This window comes from Salvelinus alpinus, chromosome 21 (assembly GCF_045679555.1).
Source record: "Salvelinus alpinus chromosome 21, SLU_Salpinus.1, whole genome shotgun sequence".
NCBI classification, from domain to species: domain Eukaryota; kingdom Metazoa; phylum Chordata; class Actinopteri; order Salmoniformes; family Salmonidae; genus Salvelinus; species Salvelinus alpinus.
The window spans coordinates 8237517-8261192 of record NC_092106.1 but is presented as its reverse complement, the minus strand read 5'-3'; the positions used below and the strand labels follow the sequence as shown (position 1 = coordinate 8261192).

At 42.6% G+C, this 23676-nt stretch overlaps 1 long non-coding RNA gene across 1 annotated transcript; it reads left to right on the top strand.

Annotated features, from left to right (window-relative positions):
* The first annotated feature begins 6212 nt into the window (after positions 1-6212).
* On the top strand, positions 6213-20188 carry LOC139547728 (uncharacterized). Its single transcript, XR_011669593.1, has 3 exons — positions 6213-6346; positions 18627-18707; positions 19654-20188. It is a non-coding gene; the product is annotated as an uncharacterized lncRNA (long non-coding RNA).
* The last annotated feature ends 3488 nt before the right edge of the window (positions 20189-23676 follow it).

Here is a 23676-nt window from a genome sequence, read left to right as displayed (position 1 = left end):
AGGCGGGGTTTCCTGTGTTATCTTCCCGGACACCACTCCCGTAAAGTTTCATATACAGCAACCAGGGTTGTCGTAAAGCCCTGTTTTTGTATTTTTAGATAGCTGTGAAATGTTTCAGTTTCACCAACATTCAAACATAAACGCATCAAATAGACTCGGCTACATAATACGCCCACAAATAGTGACCCACTTGTTCATTATTTTCCTATGTTCATTCGATTTTAAGTTACGATGACGACTAGTTTTGAGATAGTAGGCTATGATTAACTACTTCGTTGCTGGACACATTTCCCCCAAGGCTGTTACCAGAATCACCCCAGACTTTTTCCTCATTGGTTTCTATGCGTGAGACCTGCTCTCTGTTTTTATTCTGTCTTTAATAATCTATTTTCTTTACTTTCATTTTCCAACAGTTATAGGCTAGCCCTCAAAGGAGGAAAATGTAGTTATTTATATACCCTTAGGCTATAGAAATATATATGCCAATGTGCATTATTTAAACTCAATGTTTTCAAGCACATCTTCAGACAATTACACTCACATTTTGGCACAAAACAGACATGGTCAATTTCATGTAGATTACATTTAGTTGGAGACCGGATGGTGGTCATGTAGACTAAGGTTCTAACAAGGTGGCCTAAAATGTATCTGTATGTCCATCTGTATGTCCATTTTCATGACAATGTAAAGACAGGTGATCTGAATCCATTTAGGCAATGACTTTAGTATGATCTTACTGTAACAAATAACATGATCCAGTAATCAGTCTGGACTTCAAACACAGGGTTTATCGGGATATGGTTTAGTTTCTGTTTGTGATATCATGTAGGGTTTGCTAAGTCATGTGTCTGGTACCATGATAAGGCTGAATAAGGTTATGTAAGTATTTTCTTCCATCTGTGTTACCGGTAGCCTAATGGTAAACAGACAATGTGATTACTAATCCCTCGATAGCAGGAAACTCTTGGATAATGACAATATGCTTCTGTTTCTGCTATTTAACCATCAATGAAACCTTGGGTCTATCCCTTGCCTGACATAGTACTGTTCACACGCGTGAGAAACGCATCTGAATTTGTGTGGCTAAATAAGGAGTTTTGGCATTAACTCAGCTGCTACTTTCCAACACCAATAAAGTAGGTGCAAGAATGGCCCGATTTTAAAGTGTGGAATAACCCACTCTTTCTTGATTAGTAGACTACATTCTGAGAGTATTTTGTACATTAGTTGTGCTACACTTGCTCGTGTAAATAGTGTCAAGTTGAAAAAGTTGAGAGGGTTTAAAAACATATCCAGTCAAAAATATATCCAGTGACAGTGTCCCATGGACCAACTGGCCCATGTTGAGTTGACCTACAGTTCTTAGACGTGACTGTATCTCTATTTGTCATGTGGGTTTGTTGTCACACAGTTCATAAGTCTAACGAGGAAGTGCGATAGAAAGTCATATATTTACTTTGAAATGCTTACACTTGGATGTGTGTTGAGCTCTTTCAATTGAGTCATTTGATTGCCAAACTACCTAATGGCAGAAGGGACACTGTTTCAACTATTCAATGTTTGAGGAAACTGCTCATTTTACTTAGACCCTATCACTCCCTCAAAATGCTTATACATTGACTTCAGCATCGTTGTTGCTGGAGTGTTTTTGTATAATCTGGTTGTGTCCTAAACTTTAAAGCCTATATTTAACTCAGTATTATGGTTGTATTATGGAGACAATGTGAGGGGAAATGGGTGCAGAGACTGGCCTAATGTGTAGTAACTCCTGTATACATATTCCTGTAAGCCAACTACTCATTGCCTATATAGCCAAGGGGTGGATGTGGAACTGAAACACAAACTTGACGCAGAAACACTATGTCCCTCCCTCCCAAGACATAATATGTCAGTTTCCCACCTTAGTGGTCACAGTGTACCTTTCCTTTACATTATGTCATTATCCCAACAGCAGTGTTACATGTCCATCAGGGTCCCTGAAAAGCTCAAGTTTCATCAATTGCAGGCAGCATAACTCCCGGCCACAGAAGCAGGTAGGGCAGGCATGCCTACTCATGTCCAGTTAAAAATAACTACAAGCTTCCACTACCTTGTCAAATTTGGTTGGAAATTATATTTAAAAATGGATAATGAGAATCTGAAAATGTTTTATTCCTTGCCTTCTCTTTCCCTTTTTTTCTATTTTGTTTCCCAATCCACTTCTTTGGTTTCTCAAACTGTGAAGTGGTGTGCATCTTTCTCCAAGTTTATTTTCTTCCCCGGTCCCAAGAGTATGGAAAGTTGCTCCTAGTGAGTTGGGAGGGGCGCGGCACACTTGCTCATACACACGTGCACACACAAATATACATGCTAGCTAAGCCCCAAGGGACATTCTATAGTGCGCAACAATGTGCAATACGCCAAGCTTTCCATTGGGGCTTTCCAGTCTTAGCAAAGGTATAGTTTATACACTATAGATATCCCAATAGGCATGTTTAGGCAGGAACCCCCTTATGAACACTCATGGTGACATGTGCATGGGGTGGGATGGCTGTGGTATGAATTAGGGAAATTATTACAAAAACGTATGCAAAAAAAATCTGACAGAATTGAAATTGATACATTTTATAAAGCACCTTTTATAGCTTGTATTAGCAGCCCAACAACGTACAACGTGTGAAAATAGATGAGTCAAAGCAAAACTGTAAATGTAACTCCATGTAATGCGTACAGAAATCACGTTTTGTGCGTTGCGGATTGTTACTGAAAATCACGTATGCCATGTCCTTTGTCCCAATTTCCACAAATCATTAACCCACACAATCATTCACCGATACCACTTATGCTAAGTGACCTGGGAGTGACTCAAATGGCCCAGTTATCAAATGTCTCAGCGAAACTCTGTTTTTATGCTGTAGTTATCTTATGGTTGACAAAATTGTCAGCTCATAGTGAGCTGCTCTTATTACAACTCTTCTCAATGCTCGTCAAGACATAAATAAGTGAAGGGTTGTTTCCAGATACATCTGTGTTCAGCACTGTCAATAGACTCAACACCTAAATCCAAATATATTTTTCTTGTACAGTAGTCAGTATTTACAGTGCCTTCAGAAAGTATTCGTACCCCTTGACTTTTTCAACATGTTGTTGTGTTACAGCCTGAATTTAAAATGTATTAAATTGAGATTTTGTGTCACTGGCCTACACACAAAACCTCATAATGTCAAAGTGGAATTATGTTTTTAGAAATATTTACAAATTCATTAAAAATTAAAAGCTGAAATGTCTTGAGTCAACAAATATTCATAGTCTTTGTTATGGCAAGCCTACATAAGTTCAGGAGTAAAAATGTGCTTAACAAGTCACATAATAAGTTGCATGGACTCACTCTGTGTACAATAATAGTGTTTAACATGATTTTTGAATGACTACCTCATCTCTGTACCCCACACATACAATTACCTATAAGGTCCCTCAGTCAAGCAGTGAATTTCAAACACAGATTCAACCACAAAGACCAGGGATGTTTTCCAATGCCTCGCAAAGTAGGGCACCTATTGGTAGATGGGTAAAAAAAAAAGCAGACATTGAATATCCCTTTGAGCATGGTGAAGTTATTAATGACACTTTAGATGGTGTATCAATACTACAAAGATACAGGTGTCCTTCCTAATTCAGTTGCTGGAGAGGAAGGAAACCATGAGGCCAATGGTGACTTTAAAACAGTTAGAGTTCAGTGGCTGTGATAGGTGAAAACTGAGGATGGATCATACTAACCTACTAACATACTAACCTAAATGACAGTGAAAATAATGAAGCCTGTACAGAATACAAATATTCCATAACATGCATCCTGTTTGTAATAAAGCAATATCCAACACAACACATCACTGAGTACCACTCTTTATATTTTCAAGCATGGTGGTGACTGCATCAAAAAGAAACGGAATAGAGCTAAGCACAGGCTAAACCTGGTTCAAGAAAACCTGGTTCAGTCTGCTTTCCAATAAACACTGGGAGACAAATTCACCTTTCAGCAGGACAATAACCTAAAACACAAGGCCAAATATATTCTGTAGTCGCTTACCAAGAGAACATTGAATGTTCCTGAGTGGCCTAGTTATAGTTTTGACTTAAATCTGCTTGAAAATCTATGGCAAGACTTGAAAATGGCTTTCTAGCAATGATCAACAACCAACTTGTCAGAGTTTAAATCATTTTAAAAAGAATAACGTGCAAATATTGTACAATCCAGGTGTGAAAAGCTCTTAGAGACTTACCCAGAAATGCTCACTGCTGGAATCGCTGCCAAAGGTGATTGTAGCATGTATTGACTCGGTGTGAATACTTATATGAATTAGATATTTATGAATTTAGTTTAAGAAATTTGCTAAAATATCAACAACAACAAAAAAATTCTTTGTCATTATATGTTATTGTGTGAAAATAAATACATTTAATCAATTTGAATTCAGCCTGTAACACAAAATGTGGAATAAGTCAAGGGGTATGAATACTTTCCGAAGGCACAGTACACATAACAGAATCCCCCCACCCTCACCCCCCCCCATTACCCCAAATGACATATTTAAGTTTTACCTAAATGATTGTGGACAATAATTTCCACTCAAATGGAAATGTACTCCTTACTTGTTGTGTGTATGTACTGACCTTAATGTGTAACTGATAGATGCACACACACACTACATGTTAATGTTTTTAAGCATACAGTACAGTACCAGTCAGAAGTTTGGACACATCTACTCATTCCAGGGTTTTCTTTAGTTGTGCTATTTTCTACATTGTAAAATAATAGTGAAGACATAAAAACGATGAAATAACACATATAGCAACCAAAAAAAGTGTTAAATAGCCACCCTTTGCCTTGATGACAGCTTTGCACACTCTTGGCATTCTCTCAGACAGCTTCATGAGGTATTCACCTGGAATGCATTTCAATTAACCGGTGTGCCTTGTTTAAAGTTCATTTGTGGAATTTCTTTCCTTCTTAATGGGTTCGAGCGAATCAGTTGTCTTGTGATAAGGTTATTTGGTAAACGACCAAGTCCATATTATGGCAAAGTGAAACGACAGGCCATCATTACTTTAAGACATGAAGATCAGTCAATACTAAAGGGTACCAATAAGAAGAAGAGACTCGCTTGGTCCAAGAAACACGAGCAATGGACATTAGACCGGTGGAAATCTGTCCTTTAGTCTGATGAGTGCAATTTGAGATTTTTGGTTCCAACCACCGTGTCTTTGTGAGATGCAGAGTAGGTCAACGGATGTTCTCCGCATGTGTGGTTCCCACCGTGAAGCATGGAGGAGGAGGTGTGATGGGTTGGGGGTGCTTTGCTGGTGACACTGTCAGTGATTTATTTAGAATTCAAGGCACACTTAACCAGCATAGCTACCACAGAATTCTGCAGCGATACGCCATCCCATCTGGTTTGTGTTTAGTGGGACTATCATTTGTTTTTCAGCAGGACAATGACCCAACACACCTCCAGGCTGTGTAAGGGCTATTTGACCAAGAAGCAGAGTGATGGTGTGGTGCATCAGATGACCTGGCCTCCACAATCACCCGACCTCAACCCAATGGAGATGGTTTGGGATGAGTCGGACCGCAGAGTTACGGAAAAGCAGCCAACAGGTGCTCTGCATATGTGGGAACTCCTTCAAGATTGTTGGAAAAGCATTCCAGGTGAAGCTGGTTGAGAGAATGCCAAGAGATTGCAAAGCTGTCATCAAGGTAAAGGATGGCTACTTAAAAAAAAAAAAGATGTCTTCACTATTATTCTACCATGTAGACAATAGTCAAAATGAAGAAAAACCCTTGAATGAGTAGGTGTTCTAAAACTTTTGACTGGTAGTGTATCTCTAGCTTAAACTGACAGAGTTGTATGGGGATATATATATATTTTGCTAATTAGATTTCCGAGGGGGTGCAGACATCGACCTTAGTTAATGGAAGCTTCTGACTGGTACTGTATGTAAATTGTAAAGTCATTTGTCTGTTATGTCTTTTTCGTTATATGTCGGACCCCAGTAAGCCTAGCTGTTGCTAACGGGGATCCTAATAAATCGAATCGAAATCCAAAGTATTCCCTTTTTATTACCCTCCAAGTTCTCCATGGTTGTTTCCCCCCATTTTTCATACTCTTGTTTCCTTCGTTTCAGTATCATCAGGGCACTTGAAGATGAGTCAGTTGCACCACATACTCTTCTCATTGGGGATGACCTTACAGGAGGAGGACAGAGGGCATCGATTGACTCAGCTGCTGCAGTTGGTCACGAGTCCATATTTACAGACCTTTTACAAGGGAAAGTACCTTCCTTTCCTGCTCGCCTTACATTACTAACAGTGAGTCTCACCCCTCAGAAACACAGTGGCTCTTATTTCTTCAAGAGGTGTTTCCGTGTTCTATTCCTTTGTTTAAAATCATTGTGTCTTTGTGAAATGGGTGTATATGAGGACTTGTGCTGTATAGTTGGCTTACGTTCTTTACCGTAGCTACGTATTGCTCTGCATTGATTATAATGTTTGCATGATAACCGTTTTCCTCTATTGCCTTTGTATGTTTTCCCTTAGCCTATTTGATTTGTTCTGACAAACTCACTGGGTAACTTGTCCGTGAGGTTAATCTCCGTGAGTTCAAAAGTTCAGTTTGAAATGCTTTTTAAAAGATTAGCTTTAGAAGAAAAAAATAACTGCAATTGGGTAATACTTTGGTACATAACGTTTTCCAGGTATGTCTGTTTTTTAGAACTACCTCAGCGAGTCAACGCGGTAGCTTACTCCAGCGGTCCTCAGAGGGATTGCATTTGTGCCACTCTGTTTTCTCTATGGGAGGTGCAGTTTTTACACTTCCCTTCGAAACACTTTTTGCCAGTGTGAAATATTCCCTGAGGAACAAACATGGCCTTATATATGGAATACCACCCCTCGTCTTTCACATGCTGGCTCTGTGAGTTGATGCTACCTCCCTTCTATTTACGCAACCCCTCTTAAACACAGCACTGTCTACCACACCTGGAAAACCTGAATGAATGTCAATACACACAGGGCTACTGTGCTCTGTCTCCCTGTTATAGAAAAATATCAAAACCGAGACACATAACCCACAAGCTTTGTGCCAGTTAATATGTGGATGCTTGTTTGTCAATCCAAGCATAAAACCGTATTCCTTAACTTTTATATGCACCTGTCACTGAATATAGTGGTCCAGCGTGCAGTGACTACACCCCGCAGTGCCAATGACGCTGTCCTTTATTGTCCATCTCGGTCAAATTTCTGACTCACTATTTTCACACTGAGCAGAGATCGGAAATGGGATCATTAGCCTGTCGGGGGAAAGAATGCTGTAGAATATTGTCCCAGGAATTGTACCACAATTCAGGTTCACTCAAGGTTCAAGATTGTGTGGAAAACGAGATAGTCTTTGGAGAATCCAGCAGGTTGAATTACAGATATTTGAGGCTTGACTTGTCAATGTGGCACTTCCCTTCTCAATACAGTCGATACAAATATCACTGTTTTACAGCTGTGACGTCGTCACACAACATGTAGCCACATTTTGACCACACGTGTGACATCGCACATGGAAGGCAGTGTCATTCTATGATAATATTCACAAATGGTGGATGGTGACATCATCTCAGATTTGACCATTTGTGGGAGGGATAATTAAAAAAAAATACAAGAAAGGCTTTTATTAAGATTCCAATAATAAGTTAAGCACTGTCTTGTGAAGTGGGTATTTTGATCATTATTTCAATACTTGTCTTGTTATAGGTGTTACTAAAGGCAGTGCTAGTCTGTTCTTTTTAATAACTTGGATGATCCTAGGTCCTAATGGCCAGGCGCCGTGGGAATGATTGAGCCATCCCCTCACAGGCAAGTGTGGTATGGCAGTCAAAGCTGAGTGCAGAATCTGCCAGTCCTGAGATAGGTCGGAAGTCCCACTCGCTCTGCAGCAGCACAGCTCTCATAGTCTCTCTCTGTCCCTCTCTCTCTCATACTCTCTCTCTCTCTCTCTCTCTCTCTCTCAGTATAAAGTTGGGAACATTATTGTCAGTGAACCACGTAGCTGTGTCCAGAGTGGGGACGCCTTGTGACAAAGGGGTCAGACACTGCCAGAAGACAGTTCCTATGGTGCAATGTTTTTTTCTCGTCCATGTGAAATAGTTATGTTCTCCAAAGTTGTGTATTTTTAAGTGTATCTATCCATAACATGCAATAGGCTTTCAAACCTAACCTCTGTGAGAGCTCTTTAGGCTATGGCCAAGCACGCAAACACCCTTTTCTGAGTTCTTCCATGTTTCACTCATAGCTGTATTCAAGGTCAGGTGCAGTGCTGCTGGATGATAACTGTGCGGATGTGGACCCACTTAGTGTTCGGTAAGACGATAGCTGTGTTCGAATTACTCATACTAAACGCACTAACCGTACTATTTGTGACGTAAATTGAGTCTAAAGTATGCTTATTGGTCATAGTATGGATATAGTTGGTATGCTATAAGTTCCCGGATGTTGACACTATTTCCGTACTTTTAGGGCCCATAATGCAATTCTTACAAAAATGGGCGTGACTTCACATCGTTTTCAGATTTGAAGAAAATTATGGAAAATATGTAGCCAACGAGAGCTTCATCCAATTCATTGCTTTAACTAATTAGGAAAAATGTTAAGAAAATGTTGAGCAATGTAATAAAGTAATGACTTTTCAAATAGGTTACCTTTACATGCTATGTTGGCTGACAATTTGTTAGCTATGCTATTCTTACGCACCACATAGCATATCATTACAGCAGTATGTAACGTTACCGTTATGTTAGCTAGCTACCTAATGTTAGTTGGCTACTAATACATCAAACTTGTCAATATATTAACTATACGCTATATAACTAACTACCCAATGTTAATTGACTTGATTATCCCCATAATTTTTAGCTTAGCTAAGTGGTGTAGTCGTTGCGCGTTCTCAATTGACATTATGGTGCTTTTATAAATTCGCTCTGGCTATCCTCCAATTTCAGAGATGGCCGATGTCAGTAAACCTTGGCAAAAAGCGTAATTATATTGTTGCCAGCAGCACTGTTACAGTCACCAATGCCCTGGATAACATGAAAACTGCCTAACCAGCTCTTCTAGGGCAAGTAAAAGTCAGTTAGGTGTTTTCTCATTTGTATCTGGAAGTAGCTAGCAAGCTAGCCAACGTTAGCCAGTTAGCTTGGGTGCTTGACTGCCATTGTAAGATCAGAACGCTAGAATCAACCCTATTCCTCGGCCAGAGCATCCAGTGTGCGCTCTGAACGCTCCAAGAGCGAAATGCTCTGAATTTACAAACAGACAATCTGACAATGCTCTGAATTTACAAACGCCCAGAGCGCACTCTGACACTCCAAATTGAAATAAAGAACACACCCGGAAAATGTCTAGCTAGTCATTTGTTATGCTAACTTGCTAGCAAGAGGTTGCATAGCAACAGCATCAACTTCCTGTAGACAGGCGAAGCGCTAGGACCCTTTACAGTATACTTAAACGACCTAACAGTATATAGTATGTAGTATATACTCATTAAGTATGTAGTATACAGTACGTTAGTATGGGTATTTGAACACAGCTTATGACTCAGCCTTACACCCCTTTTTGAGGTGTTTTCCCATCAGCCTCGTGACCTCACACTTGATAGTGTGAGGGGCGGCAGCGGCAGCGTAGCCTAGTGTTTAGAGCGTTGGACTAGTAACTGAAAGGTTGCAAGTTCAAATCCCCGAGCTGACAAGGTACAAACCTGTCGTTCTGCTCCTGAACAAGGCAGTTAACCCACTGTTCCTACGCCGCCATTGAAATTAAGAATTTGTTCTTAACTGACTTAACTAGTTAAATAAAGGTTAAATAAGTAGGAGAGACCTGGCAGTGGCTGTCGTGTGATTTAGCTCTCTCTCTGGCTTGTCAGTAATGACAAGCCAGAGAGCAACTACTCATCATTACTGATCATTACATAACAACTACATTTACATTTACATTTAAGTCATTTAGCAGACGCTCTTATTACTATAGTAGACTGTACAGAATATTAGGTCAGGGACTATTCAGTTGTTTCTGTCTGGCTGCTGACGATTTCTTTATATACCGTAAAACTGATACATTGTCAAGAGCAAAGAACAAAATGAATGCAAAAAATAGTAATACCTATGTCATCCTTGAAAATAGTACATTTCCTCAAGATTAGGTTTCAAACGTCATGACCAGTAATGTTCAGTTTCAGTAATATCAATTGAGTTTCAGTGTTGGGTTGGTTTTCATGTGGTTCTTTGACAGGCTTGAAGTTATGAATACTTTGTGTATTAGCACATATACTAATCCCTATGGGCCGTGCTTATTTGAACTCCCCTCTGTAATTTAGCTCCATGTCAACACCCCTTCCAGTCACTGTATTTCTTTCCCTCTTTCTAATTCTCTCTCTCATTGTCCCTCTCTTTTCAAACCTTCTGCGAGTCTCTCCCTGGTTCTTCAGTAATATGAGAATCTGAAGTTGTAATATGCTTTCTCACTTTTCTTTCTTCCCCATCCTCTTTGGCCTCTTTATCATATTTCGACATGTTTTCCCCTCTCAAGGAAGTGGGGCCAGCACAGCCTAGCAGGAGGTTGAGGGGTGGGAGAGACGGGAAGCAGAAGAAGGAAAATGAAACCGAACGTCCTGAACGCTCTCACCGTGGTTCCGCAACACCAGATGTTTTGTTCTTTCTCTGGTCTAGTGGAGAAAAAGGAAAGCAGATGAGAGCTATTGGGAATCCAAGGGAGGCAGCTTCCCCTAAATGTTTCATAACACCAGCAGTGCTTGTAAATCCTGTGGAGGGAAACACAGGCATGTGAACTCATTTGAGATGGGCAATAAAATAAGGGAGAACGGAGTGTGTTCCAAAACCTTTGATCTGTCAATTAACCTCCATTGCTATGGGAGGATAGCATTATTTTATGAAAGAGGTAAAGAAACATTTTGTCATACTGGAAGGGGAGGAAAGTAAAGAAAAGGGAAAGAGATAGTTAGAAGGAGAGGGGGATAGAGATGGAGGGAGTGGGCGTGGATGTCTGCCATGCGTCACAACAGGCCTGATGTGCAGGCGCTATCTCAGCACTATCCCGCCTGTCAACATTCCCCATTCCACTGATAACAGCCCTACTTCTCTCACTCTTTCACTCACTCACTCACTCACTCACTCACTCACTCACTCACTCACTCACTCACTCAACTCACTCACTCACAGTCTGCTCTTTTAAAATAAAAAAGTATTTCCCTGTAGGGGAGGGGAGGCAAAATGTGCAGGGTAAAGTTTGATGTGAGGAGAGCATTTCTGGGATTTGTGCTGCTGGTTCTTCTCTGTATGTTATGTTGAATAATGTCCGACACTCTGGTGCCTGACGCAGGCCATTCATCAGCCATGTCTGATGGGAAAAATGTGGAAATATCATAAATTATCATAATAGCATTAATCAGAACAGCAGTAGTAAATACCAGTGGTTGTGTGGACACGTTGAGCTGTATTTTTCCATAACATAACTTCACCTTACTTTTTGTAAAGGTCATGTATGCTGTATTCACATTTAAAGCGGGAAATATTTTAGATATTCAAATTGAAGCATAGTGGATTTGAAAACTCCACACGTCATTGGTGTATCCCTTTCACCAATCAGATCTGAAGCTTCTTTGTCAGGTGGCATCTCCCTATGAATTTTCTCTCACATAAAATTAGGCCAAAGGTACAGTGCAACACCTTTCCGATATCTCACACGCCGCCTTGTATGTCTCCTAGGTCCTAGGTGCGTATGTGTGTCCCCCCTATTAAAAGTCTGTGTAGTTCCTCTGTCTCCTGAAGGAAGCTTCTCCCTGCTGCCGTGCTCTCACGTATGCTCTGTATTTGCCACCATGGCACTATTGACACTCACAGCCGAAAGAAGTGAAAGGCTAAGCAATAACAGCAAATGTGTGCACATAGACACAAATACATACACACGCACGCACACATGGACACACACACACACACACACACATACACAGTCCCTCAGGCTTTTAAAGGGAACATTGTGAAGTGGGTGAAAATATTGAAGAGGTGTGAAGGAGGTTACTGTTTGTTGTGTAGATGTCATAAACGCTGGGTCATGTTCATGGTTTGCTTGTCAAGGCCTATATTCTGTATATACCAGTGGAGGCACCTCAGTGAATGGAATATGAATGACAGTCATCCAATATGCTGTAATAGAAATAAGGCCATGCTCATTAAAAAACATTGCTGTCCCTCATCTTAAACGGCACTGGTATGTACTGATAGAGAAACTAAAATCTGACAGTTACTTTTATAACTGATGCATTTACATTCAGCTGACATTGTCCCTCAATTGCAATACCCCGATTTAAGAGCAGGTTAATTTAGAACCTAACCCGATCTAATTCCATGCATAAACATTTCCCTTCATCGAAACCTGGTTCCAGTCCACTCCTCTTATCCATCTACCAGTGACTCCTACTCCCCATGCCCATGGACGTGACTGTTTATCCATGATTGTGAAGTGCAAATATTGCTCAAATATTGCTCTGTGAAATGTACTCTGCCCTCAAAGGGCATAGCTGTGGGTTTATGTCAAATAAAATGAAATACAATTGTATTTGTCACATGCGCCAAATCTTTTCAGTGTCTCGAGGGGGAATAGACGTTTTTGTGCCCTTTACGACTGTCTTGGTGTGTTTGGACCATGATAGTTCATTGGTGATGTGGACACCAAGGAACTTGAAGTTCTCAACCCGCTCCACTACAGCCCTGTCGATGAGAATGGGGGCATGCTCGGCTGTCTCATCGTTGTCGGTGATCATGCCTACAACTGTTATGCCGTCTGCAAACTTAATGATGGTGATGGAGTTGTGCTTGGCCATGCGGTCATGGGTTAACAGGGAGTAATGAGGGGACTGAGCACACACCCCTGAGGGGCCCCCGTGTTGAGGATCAGGGGGGGGGGGGGGGGGGGGGGCGTCAGGATGTCCAGGATACAGTTGCAGAGGGTGTTTAGTCCCATGGAGTTTTGAGGGCACTATGGTGTTGAACGCTGAGTTGTAGTCAATTAATAGAATTCTCACCTAAGTGTTCCTTTTGTCCTTCTGGGAAAGGGCAGTGTGGAGTGCAATAGAGATTGCGTCATCTGTGGATCTGTTGGGGCGGTATGCAAATTGGAGTGGGTCTAGGGTTTCTGGGATAATAGTGTTGATGTGAGCCATGACCAGCCTTTCACAGCACTTCATGGCTACAGACGTGAGTGCTACGGGTCAGTAGTAATTTAGGCAGGTTACATTGGTGTTCTTGGGCGTAGGGACTATGGTGGTCTGCTTGAAACATGTTGGTATTACAGACAGATGAAGATACTTACCAGTTGGTCAGCGCATGCTCGGAGTACACGTCCTGGTTATTCGTCTGGCCCTGCGGCCTTGTGAATGTCAACCTGTTTAAAGGTCTTACTCACATCGGCTACGGAGAGGGTGATCACACAGTCGTCAAGAACAGCTGGTGCTCTGATGCACGCTTCAGTGTTGCTTGCCTCAAAGCGTGCATAGAAGTCATTTAGCTCGTCTGGTATGCTCGTGTCACTGGGCAGCTCGCGGCTGTGCTTCCCGTTGTAGTTCGTGTAGTAGGTTTGAATCTTAGTCCTGTATTGAAGCTTTGCTTGTTTGATGGTTCATCGGAGGGCACAGCAGGATTTCTTATAAGCATCCGGGTTAGAGTTCCGCTCCTTGAAAGCAGCTGCTCTACCCTTTAGCTCAGTGCAGATGTTGCCTGTAATCCATGGCTTCTGGTTGGGGTATGTACATACGGTCACTGTGGGGAGTGTCAAGCCTGGTGTGTGTTCAGATTCAGGGGCCTACACATCAAAGCAGGTCACTGGTGTCTTTTTATCACAACATCAAACCTCTCACTGAATGTGCTTCTTTTTTTAAAAGGGGAGGCTTAATCTGAGCAATAATCCACACATCAAACATCTCGGGCCACGTGCGTGAGACCCTAGACCCTGGGATTATTTCTGATGAAATCCGCCTTAAGAAGGCAAACCTCCACAGTCAGCCCAATTGTTTTGGCCGTGCTTGGGTTGTACGTGGTTATGTGAGAGTGAAATCTTCTGAATCAGAACCAACACTCCGACCTCCTGTATTCCGAACCTTGCCAAGCCATCCGAATGGAAGGCTAGAGAAAGGGCCATATGATCACCTCCATCTGGGACAAGGGTGGATTCATGGACACTTGAGTCAGTTCTACCTTATCAGAGAAGTTCATGTCATGGCACACAAGGAAGAAATACATCTGACCGCTCGGGAGGATTTAGTTTTGAGCTCCTCTTAAAGTTTGTGAGGATTTAAAAGGGGAGTTATCAGGGTCAGGAAGGGTAATAAGCAAGAAGCCAAAGAGCATCAGAGTAATGCTGTGACGCAGGCTGCGGTTGTGTAAATGGGTGATATCTGCATAATTAATCCCTGTGTTTTCACAGGCCAATCTCTGTTGTTTTGGATGGCAAACAACAGTACTAGAATTTAGGAGCTCTGATAACCTGTTCACATCAGTTCATTTCAATGTGGGTACATCTGACATTTTCAGAAAGGGGAATGGAAAATGTCTGTTTGGCCCTTTTGATGTGGTGTAAATTATCTTCCACCTACGGATATTTTCTGAATTGTCTCATATCTTTCTAAGGTGAGCTTCAAAATGCCCAGGTTGACGTGTGTGGGTCGTGGACTTTTTCAACTCGCCCTTAACACCATATAGCATTGTACCATCTGACATACAAAGGAATCGCTTTTTCAAGTGACAACTTAATAAAGTGTATTTATTTTTATTCGATTAGCAATGTGTGTCATATTTTGATCAAAACCTTTCTTGACATTCGATTTAACCATGTGTGTGAAGTTTTATGTCTTTGTATCAGTTGTTGAAACAGGAGTATGAAAATATCTAGAAGGGATATTGAGGTGTGTCGTCCATTGCGCAAGAACCATAATTTAGCCAACACTCTTATCCAGAGCGATTTACAGTTAGGGCTTTTCATCTTAAGATAGCTAGGTGGGACAACCACACATCACAGTCATAGTAAGTACCTTTTTCCTCAAAGTAGCTATCAGCAAAGTCAAAGCTAGTAAAGGGAAAAGGTAAAGTGCGAGTGTTAGTTCACGAAAGGCTTTTTTTGGGGGGGATACTCTTCGAAGAGGTAGGGTTTCACATGTTTTTGGAAGATGGGCAGGGACTGTCTTAGCATCAGGGGGAAGTTGGTTCCACCATTGGGGTAGGCCAAGAGACCAGAGGTGGCAGAACGGAGTTCTCGGGTTGGGGTGTAGGGTTTGAACATAGCCTGAAGGTAGGGAGGGGCAGTTCCTCTTGCTGCTCCGTAGGCAAGTTGTGGATGCGTGTTTCGGCTGGAAGCCAGTGGAGTGTGCTGAGGGATGGGGTGACATGGGAGAACTTGGGAATGTGGAACACCAGGCGGGATGCAGCATTCTGGATAAACTGAAGGGGTTTGATGGCACAAGCAGGGAGGCCAGCCAACGGCAAATTGCTGTAGTCCAGACTGGAGATGAAGTAGGGTCGAGTCACTGCTTGGATGTTTTCAGAGAATGACAGGGTGTTGTCCAGGGTCATGCCAAGGTTCTTTGCACGCTGGGAAGGTTGACAACCATGATGGCGAGGTCTTGGAGCTGACTGGCCTTCGCCGGGAGGAAGAGCAGCTCCGTCTTGTCGAGGTTGAGCTTGAGGTGGTGGGCCGACATCCAAGCTGAGATATTTGCTACACACACAGAGATGTATGTCGCGACCTGGGTGTCAGAAGTGGGAAAGGAGAAAAGTATTTGAGTGTCATCCGCATAACAATGACAGGAGAGACCATGTAAGGATATGATAGAGGAAAGATACTTTATGATGTCACATAGCAGGTGCAACCTGTTTCTGTTGGTAGCAGGCAGGAAGTCAGACAGTTTGCAGAGAGAATGGATGTTTCTTGTTGTTTGGCTGTCTTCAGTCTTCTTGAACCAGTTTTAGAGAAAACAGTCGAGCCGTCATGTTACATGTCATGGTTGTTTATTTTGTACATTTTAATGAGCTGTAAGAAAAGTGAAAAGGTCTGATAATTCAAATCATGATACATTGAAAGTGATATGTGTGCCAAGTTGGCTAATTTAGGTTAGAAATGATTTCTGACACATGTTCTCGGCTTTATACTGGTCTGGTACAAACTCATTGAGAATTATTGAGAGAAAGGATATAGGCCTACTAAACAATCTTAGCAATGAAATGTCACTAGAAACAGTTGAATACTGAAGACTTGGGCCAACTAGGGAAGTGACTCATGGCATACTTTGAGGTCAACCAAAAACCATTTGTTGGGCAATGGACAATTAGCTTTGGAAATAAATGCATCGCAATTTGTCCGCTTATCAGGTTTCCTGTGTTTTGGCTGGCAGGGGAGATGACAGATAGATAGAGGCTTTTCCTTTCCTTTCCTCGCTCCTCGTCTCTCAGTGGGGTCCGTTTGGGGTCTTAGTCACCGGGGTGTGAATCAGAGGCCGTATTTGCATCGAACACAGTGACTCACTCTGCTGCTTTAAATCACAGGAATTCCCGCAATGCTGCAAGATGGCTGCCTCTGGGCTGGTGGCATACGGACTCCAGCTGAAAGAGAGGTTTGACTCCCTCACTGCCAGAGAATTCCCCCTTCTGCCCTTCTCCTTATCCCCCTTCAGTCATACCGATTTGGTACACCATTTTAAACAGGTTGATTTAATGTCTTCAGAACAACATAGTTTTGAGGTTGATAACAACCTGCATACGAACAAATGTTTAGCTTTTTTCACTTACTCACCTCTTAATGTTATGACAGTAAATCCTTATGTGTAAGCCTATATCTGTTGGCCCAGAGTGCAAAGTACCGCAAATGTTGTAGAAATGTACACAGTAGTGCTAGTGTTACGTATAGTATTAGCAATAGTGTAATAAGGGTTTTATTTCCTAAGAAAAATAATAACAAGGTCACACATACAGGACTAATTAAATTGATGTGTATGTTAGGTATAGTTATGTACCTTCACTCATCAGTCAAATGCATAACAATATTGTATCACTTTCTGTTAAGATCATCAAGCCATTCATACTGAGAGAGCTTTTATGAGAGGTTCAAGCCCCTCTTAAATGGAGGAAGGGGTCTGAGGAATGTTCCGATTTCTTTTGGAGTATCCTTTTCTGTATGAAATGCAGTCCAGGCTTTCCCACATGTTTTTCATTTCCCTCCTTGGTTTTTCTTCTCTGCCCGTCATCTGGAAGCTCTTCTCATTTGTTAGTGAAATATAGCTGAGAGGTGTTAGTCACAGGCCGAGCTAGAGCAACTGGAGATGCTAGGAGACGTTGCAAAGAGGGCCCTGTCAAACAATCGGCAGATGCTGGGAGAGGAGGCGGATCAAGACCCAAGGCATGGGCCTACCGCATGGAGGCGTGTGGTAGTGGGCTAAAGGCTTGGGCTTTGGCCTACTGGAGGTGTATGATAGTGAGCAAAAGGCTTAAGACTGGGCCTATGGAGGGTGTGGTGGTGGGCCAAATATTTTGGCTTGGGCTGACTATATGGAGGTGTGTGGTAGTAATGGAGGGAATGATTCAGTCTTACTCTTCTGCAATTTATGCCATTAGTGATTAGGGGTACGGAAATGTGTTTATTATTCCATTCTTAGCTGATTTTAACAAAGGGGCAATCATGAAGTTTAGTCAAACCTAAGGTATGTCTGTTCAAATAAATAATCTGCTGTACAAATTGTGTGGTTACCAACTTTGCGCACGTTATTTGTATTTTAAATGTGTATTTATACATTTGTATTAGACATTTGCTGTATTTGAAAGCGGCCACACATAGTAGAAGGTTCCTGGTTTCTGTTGTATTTGTAAAGTCAGCATATTGTCTGTTTGAGTTGTCTTGGTGATACGGTGAGAAGGGTGTATACTTGTTGTTACTAGAGACCAAGTCATAACATGCTTCACTACTAGTTCCTCAATCAGCAAAACCTCAAAGCAAACAAAACACCTGTCAACGCCTAATGCACAATAAGATGAAACTGTAACGTGATGCTCGCTATAAAGTTTGGAATGCTTCTCATACATTATTACATTTTCCATTAGAATCATTAAAAGGTGGACCGGATAATTGAAAGGATAGAGAACATTTAACGCTGACGCAAGTTTTTGGATTTACTTTAGCAAAATACATTTGCTTTCAGAAGCCACGTGCCAACATATTGACACCACCCACATCCTTTTTAATAAGTATTGGTTTTCTAATATAAAAATGTGCATAATTACCTATTTACACTATTTAGCCAAAGTACATACTCTGGGGGGTATGGATTCTGATTCCGTCCATCTACCACAGCACTGAAACTCTGTCAAAAACCCTGAAAGTTTTCCGTTCCCCAGAGACCTTCCTCCAGCTGAAACCTCAGGCCATATGTTGAAAATGTCACCAGGGAGGTACCGTTCAAACCATGCTATTCTGCGCCCCGCCCACGCTATCCTCAGCACTTATCATGAAGAACTATGAAGAGCCTCGAACTAAAGCAAAACGTCTGTCTTCCTAGGTCAGCGAGGAGGAAGGCGAGAGCTGCATTCCTGCCCTGTGGAGGTGAGGTCCATGTGAGGAAAGATCTGCTGCTCGATTGGTGGGTTTTCTTCTCAATCCAAGCTGCCCAGAGCATAAGCCAGCCAGTGTGGCTAAGAGCACATCCACAGGTTTCTAAGAATTCTGACAAAAATCCCAAGGAAGAGAGATTAACACACTTGCTTTAAGAGCACACACTAATTAGGCAGAAATCCTTTTGTGATTCTTAGGTTCCCAAAGCCTACAAATGACTGGTAGTTGAACATATGATGAAATCAAGGGGGTGGGTGATCTCTTTTCAACCTGACAATGTTTCTTCACAAGTTCTACACTTTGTTGTCACTGGATGTACATTAGAAGCTTTATTGGCAAAAACATCCAGAAACATACCACTGCTAATGTTGACTCAGTCTACCAATGTTTTGGCATTGATGGGTGTGACTGTAATGTTTGATTTGAACAGGTAAATGTGAAACTCTTTACATCTCTTCCATTAATTACGTCATTCTAGTGAACTTTTTAGCCTGTGGAGAGGCTTGCTTTTATTTTATGTCCATATTGTCTATTTTGTAAAATGGCAGATTTTTTTCTAATAGGTCATGTGACACCATAATATATTTAGATTTTATTTTTAGTTACGCCTGGGAGAAGAACCCAAAGCTTGCATGTGTTTGTGACAAATCTTAATATCTCCGCTATAACTACTTTTTGTTACTTTCTAATGAATCACTGCTGTAAATTAGGTTGTCCACCATTCCTTGGCTTTGTCGTAACCGTATTGCTTATTCTGCCTTTCAACAGTGCTTCTTTGTCAAATGTGCAATGTTGTTTTTTTCTGCCTTTAACACAAATGCCTAGGGAATTTGAGACATAAGGAAGTTATTTGAAGGAATAACACACGCAAAGCGTGCGATCATCTAATAAGCATTTATTTTCTTGTTTTGATTGTCTGTTATGTTGTCTCGAACATTAAGACAAGCCATTTGTCTTCTTTTGTTCCCTCACAGATGAATCCATCTGAAGTCCCTAACGCTGTGCCAAAACCACAGTGAAACAGAGTCACATGAGGTGGAATGAACATCGAGGCCTCGTCACAGGCCACAATGACTCAGACTTAGAGGACACACTTACTTCCACACTCACCAATTTACCCACCCGCTAGCTCTGAGACAAACACTCATTATTCTCCATACTCACAACTATTTCTGCACATTCTGAGAACTTGGTTTTACCGCTTCTCAAAAGTGCCACGTGTTGTATAGCAGAAGAAAGTGAATCTTGTTTTTGATGAGGATACAGGTTTATCCCGTTCCCACACGTGAAGAGCGAGAACAACATGAATGAGGTATTGGTACAGAGCCAATATTGGGCCTTTTTAAGCTCTTAAAGGGAAAAAATAGCACTTGTGGTCAACCGAACCGCAAATATTTGCCTGGCGTGGTTTACTGTAGTCATCACAATTCTTTGGTGGCAAATGTAGTAGTTTTTCCCAATAACATCGTAAAATTTGAGAGATAACCTTTCATAATAAAAAACAGCAAACTGGACAAATCTGAGGAAATCTAACAGCATCCCAGACCGTTAATTGGCAATACCACTTGGCTCTGCTGCTTGGTAGCTTAAGCAATGGTACACTTTTAGAAAGAAAAGTTATTCGGCTGTCCCCATAGGAGAACCATTTTTGGTTCCTATGTGGAAAGGGTTCTACATAGAACCCAAAAAGGTTACACCGGGAAACAAAAAGTGTTCTCCAAAAGGGTTTTCCTATGGCAACAACCGAAGAACCCTTTTAAGTTCTACCATAGCAAAAAAAGAGTGTACCACAAATCATGTTGTCACAAAGCTGATTGGTGGAACAAGGGTCAGTGTGACAGAGTTTTACTGTAGTCATCACAATTCTTTTGAAACAAATGAAGCCTTGTTTTTTCCATTTGCTATTAACAATAAGACACACCTCTTCATCCTCAAAATTGATAGAGAACATTTTCATAACACAATGAAATAGGACACACTTGAGGAGTAATTGGTTATACAACACAGGGCACCTGATTGGTAGACTTATCTGTAGCGTCATAAATAAAAAAATAAAACATCATACGATATCATCTGATTGGTGGAATAACGGCCAGTGCGAGTCCCTGGTTTACAGCCTTACCCCTAGGCGTGCGTTGTGCCAAGAGACGGGACTGACTTATGGAGCTGTCTTTGATTGGGCAAGTCTCTGAGCTGGTGAAACGGGTTATACTGTCCCACATTAGGGGCAGAACCCATCACAGAGTTTCACTTTGAAGTCGGGGTGGGGCACAGGTAGGGACGAGGCCTCACATGACACAAAATCCACAGGACAACAATGAATTACCTGTCATAATGTCTCAGTGATATAAGATCTAGAGTACTCAACCAAAACAATGATGAAACCATGCAGGTTTACTACATTATTCCAATGGAAAAGTTCACAAGTTTACAGAGAATATTTTCTTCATGTCGCGTGTCACAATCGCATTCCTTGTCATACTATTGCGCCGGAACTTCCGGCGCCGAAAAGAGATGGCCGCCTCGCTTCGCGTTCCTTGGAAAATATGCAGTATTTTGTTTTTTTATGTGTTATTTCTTACATCGGTACCCCAGGTAATCTTAGGTTTCATTACATACAGTCGGGAGGAACTACTGAATATACGATTAACGTCAACTCATCATCGTTCCTACCAGGAATATGACTTTCCCGAAACGGATCCAGTGTTTTGCCTTCCACCCAATACAATGGATCTGATCCCAGCCGGCGACCCTGTGCGACGCCGTAAAAGGGGCAAACGAGGCGGTCTCGTGGTCAGGCTTCGGAGACGGGCACATCGCGCTCCACTCCCTAGCATACTACTCGCCAATGTCCAGTCTCTTGACAATAAGGTTGATGAAATCCGAGCACGGGTAGCATTCCAGAGAGACATCAGGGATTGCAACGTGCTCTGCTTCACGGAAACATGGCTAACTCAAGAGACGCTAACGGAGTCGGTGCAGCCAGCTGGTTTCTTCATGCATCGCGCCGACAGAAACAAACATCTTTCTGGTAAGAAGAGGGGCGGGGGGGTATGCCTTATGATTAACGAGACGTGGTGTGATCATCATAACAACACACAGGAACTCAAGTCATTCTGTTCACCTGATCTAGAACTCCTCACAATCAAATGTCGACCGCATTATCTACCAAGGGAATTCTCTTCAATCATAATCACAGCCGTATATATTCCCCCCCAAGCAGACACATCGATGGCCCTGAACGAACTTTATCTGACTCTTTGTAAACTGGAAACCACACACCCTGAGGCTGCATTCATCGTAGCTGGGGATTTTAACAAGGCTAATCTAAAAACAAAACTCCCTAAATTCTATCAGCATATCGATTGTGCTACCAGGGCTGGAAAAACCCTAGATCATTGTTATACTAATTTCCGCGACGCATATAAGGCCCTCCCCCGCCCCCCTTTCGGAAAAGCTGACCACGACTCCATTTTGTTGATTCCAGCCTACAAACAGAAACTAAAACAACAAGCTCCCGCGCTCAGGTCTGTTCAACGCTGGTCCGACCAATCTGAATCCACGCTTCAAGACTGCTTCGATCACGCGGATTGGAATATGTTCCGCATTGCGTCCAACAACAATATTGACGAATATGCTGATTCGGTGAGCGAGTTCATTAGGAAGTGCATTGACATTTAAGTCATTTAGCAGACGCTCTTATCCAGAGCGACTTACAAATTGGTGCATTCACCTTATGATATCCAGTGGAACAACCACTTTACAATAGTGCATCTAACTCATTTAAGGGGGAGGGGGGGGGTTAGGAGGATTACTTTATCCTATCCTAGGTATTCCTTAAAGAGGTGGGGTTTCAGGTGTCTCCGGAAGGTGGTGATTGACTCCGCTGACCTGGCGTCGTGAGGGAGTTTGTTCCACCATTGGGGTGCCAGAGCAGCGAACAGTTTTGACTGGGCTGAGCGGGAACTGTACTTCCTCAGAGGTAGGGAGGCGAGCAGGCCAGAGGTGGATGAACGCAGTGCCCTTGTTTGGGTGTAGGGCCTGATCAGAGCCTGAAGGTACGGAGGTGCCGTTCCCCTCACAGCTCCGTAGGCAAGCACCATGGTCTTGTAGCGGATGCGAGCTTCAACTGGAAGCCAGTGGAGAGAGCGGAGGAGCGGGGTGACGTGAGAGAACTTGGGAAGGTTGAACACCAGACGGGCTGCGGCGTTCTGGATGAGTTGTAGGGGTTTAATGGCACAGGCAGGGAGCCCAGCCAACAGCGAGTTGCAGTAATCCAGACGGGAGATGACAAGTGCCTGGATTAGGACCTGCGCCGCTTCCTGTGTGAGGCAGGGTCGTACTCTGCGAATGTTGTAGAGCATGAACCTACAGGAACGGGTCACCGCCTTGATGTGAGTTGAGAACGACAGGGTGTTGTCCAGGATCACGCCAAGGTTCTTAGCGCTCTGGGAGGAGGACACAATGGAGTTGTCAACCGTGATGGCGAGATCATGGAACGGGCAGTCCTTCCCCGGGAGGAAGAGCAGCTCCGTCTTGCCGAGGTTCAGCTTGAGGTGGTGATCCGTCATCCACACTGATATGTCTGCCAGACATGCAGAGATGCGATTCGCCACCTGGTTATCAGAGGGGGGAAAGGAGAAGATTAATTGTGTGTCGTCTGCATAGCAATGATAGGAGAGGCCATGTGAGGATATGACAGAGCCAAGTGACTTGGTGTATAGCGAGAATAGGAGAGGGCCTAGAACAGAGCCCTGGGGGACACCAGTGGTGAGAGCACGTGGTGCGGAGACAGATTCTCGCCACGCCACCTGGTAGGAGCGACCTGTCAGGTAGGACGCAATCCAAGCGTGGGCCGCGCCGGAGATGCCCAACTCGGAGAGGGTGGAGAGGAGGATCTGATGGTTCACAGTATCAAAGGCAGCCGATAGGTCTAGAAGGATGAGAGCAGAGGAGAGAGAGTTAGCTTTAGCAGTGCGGAGCGCCTCCGTGACACA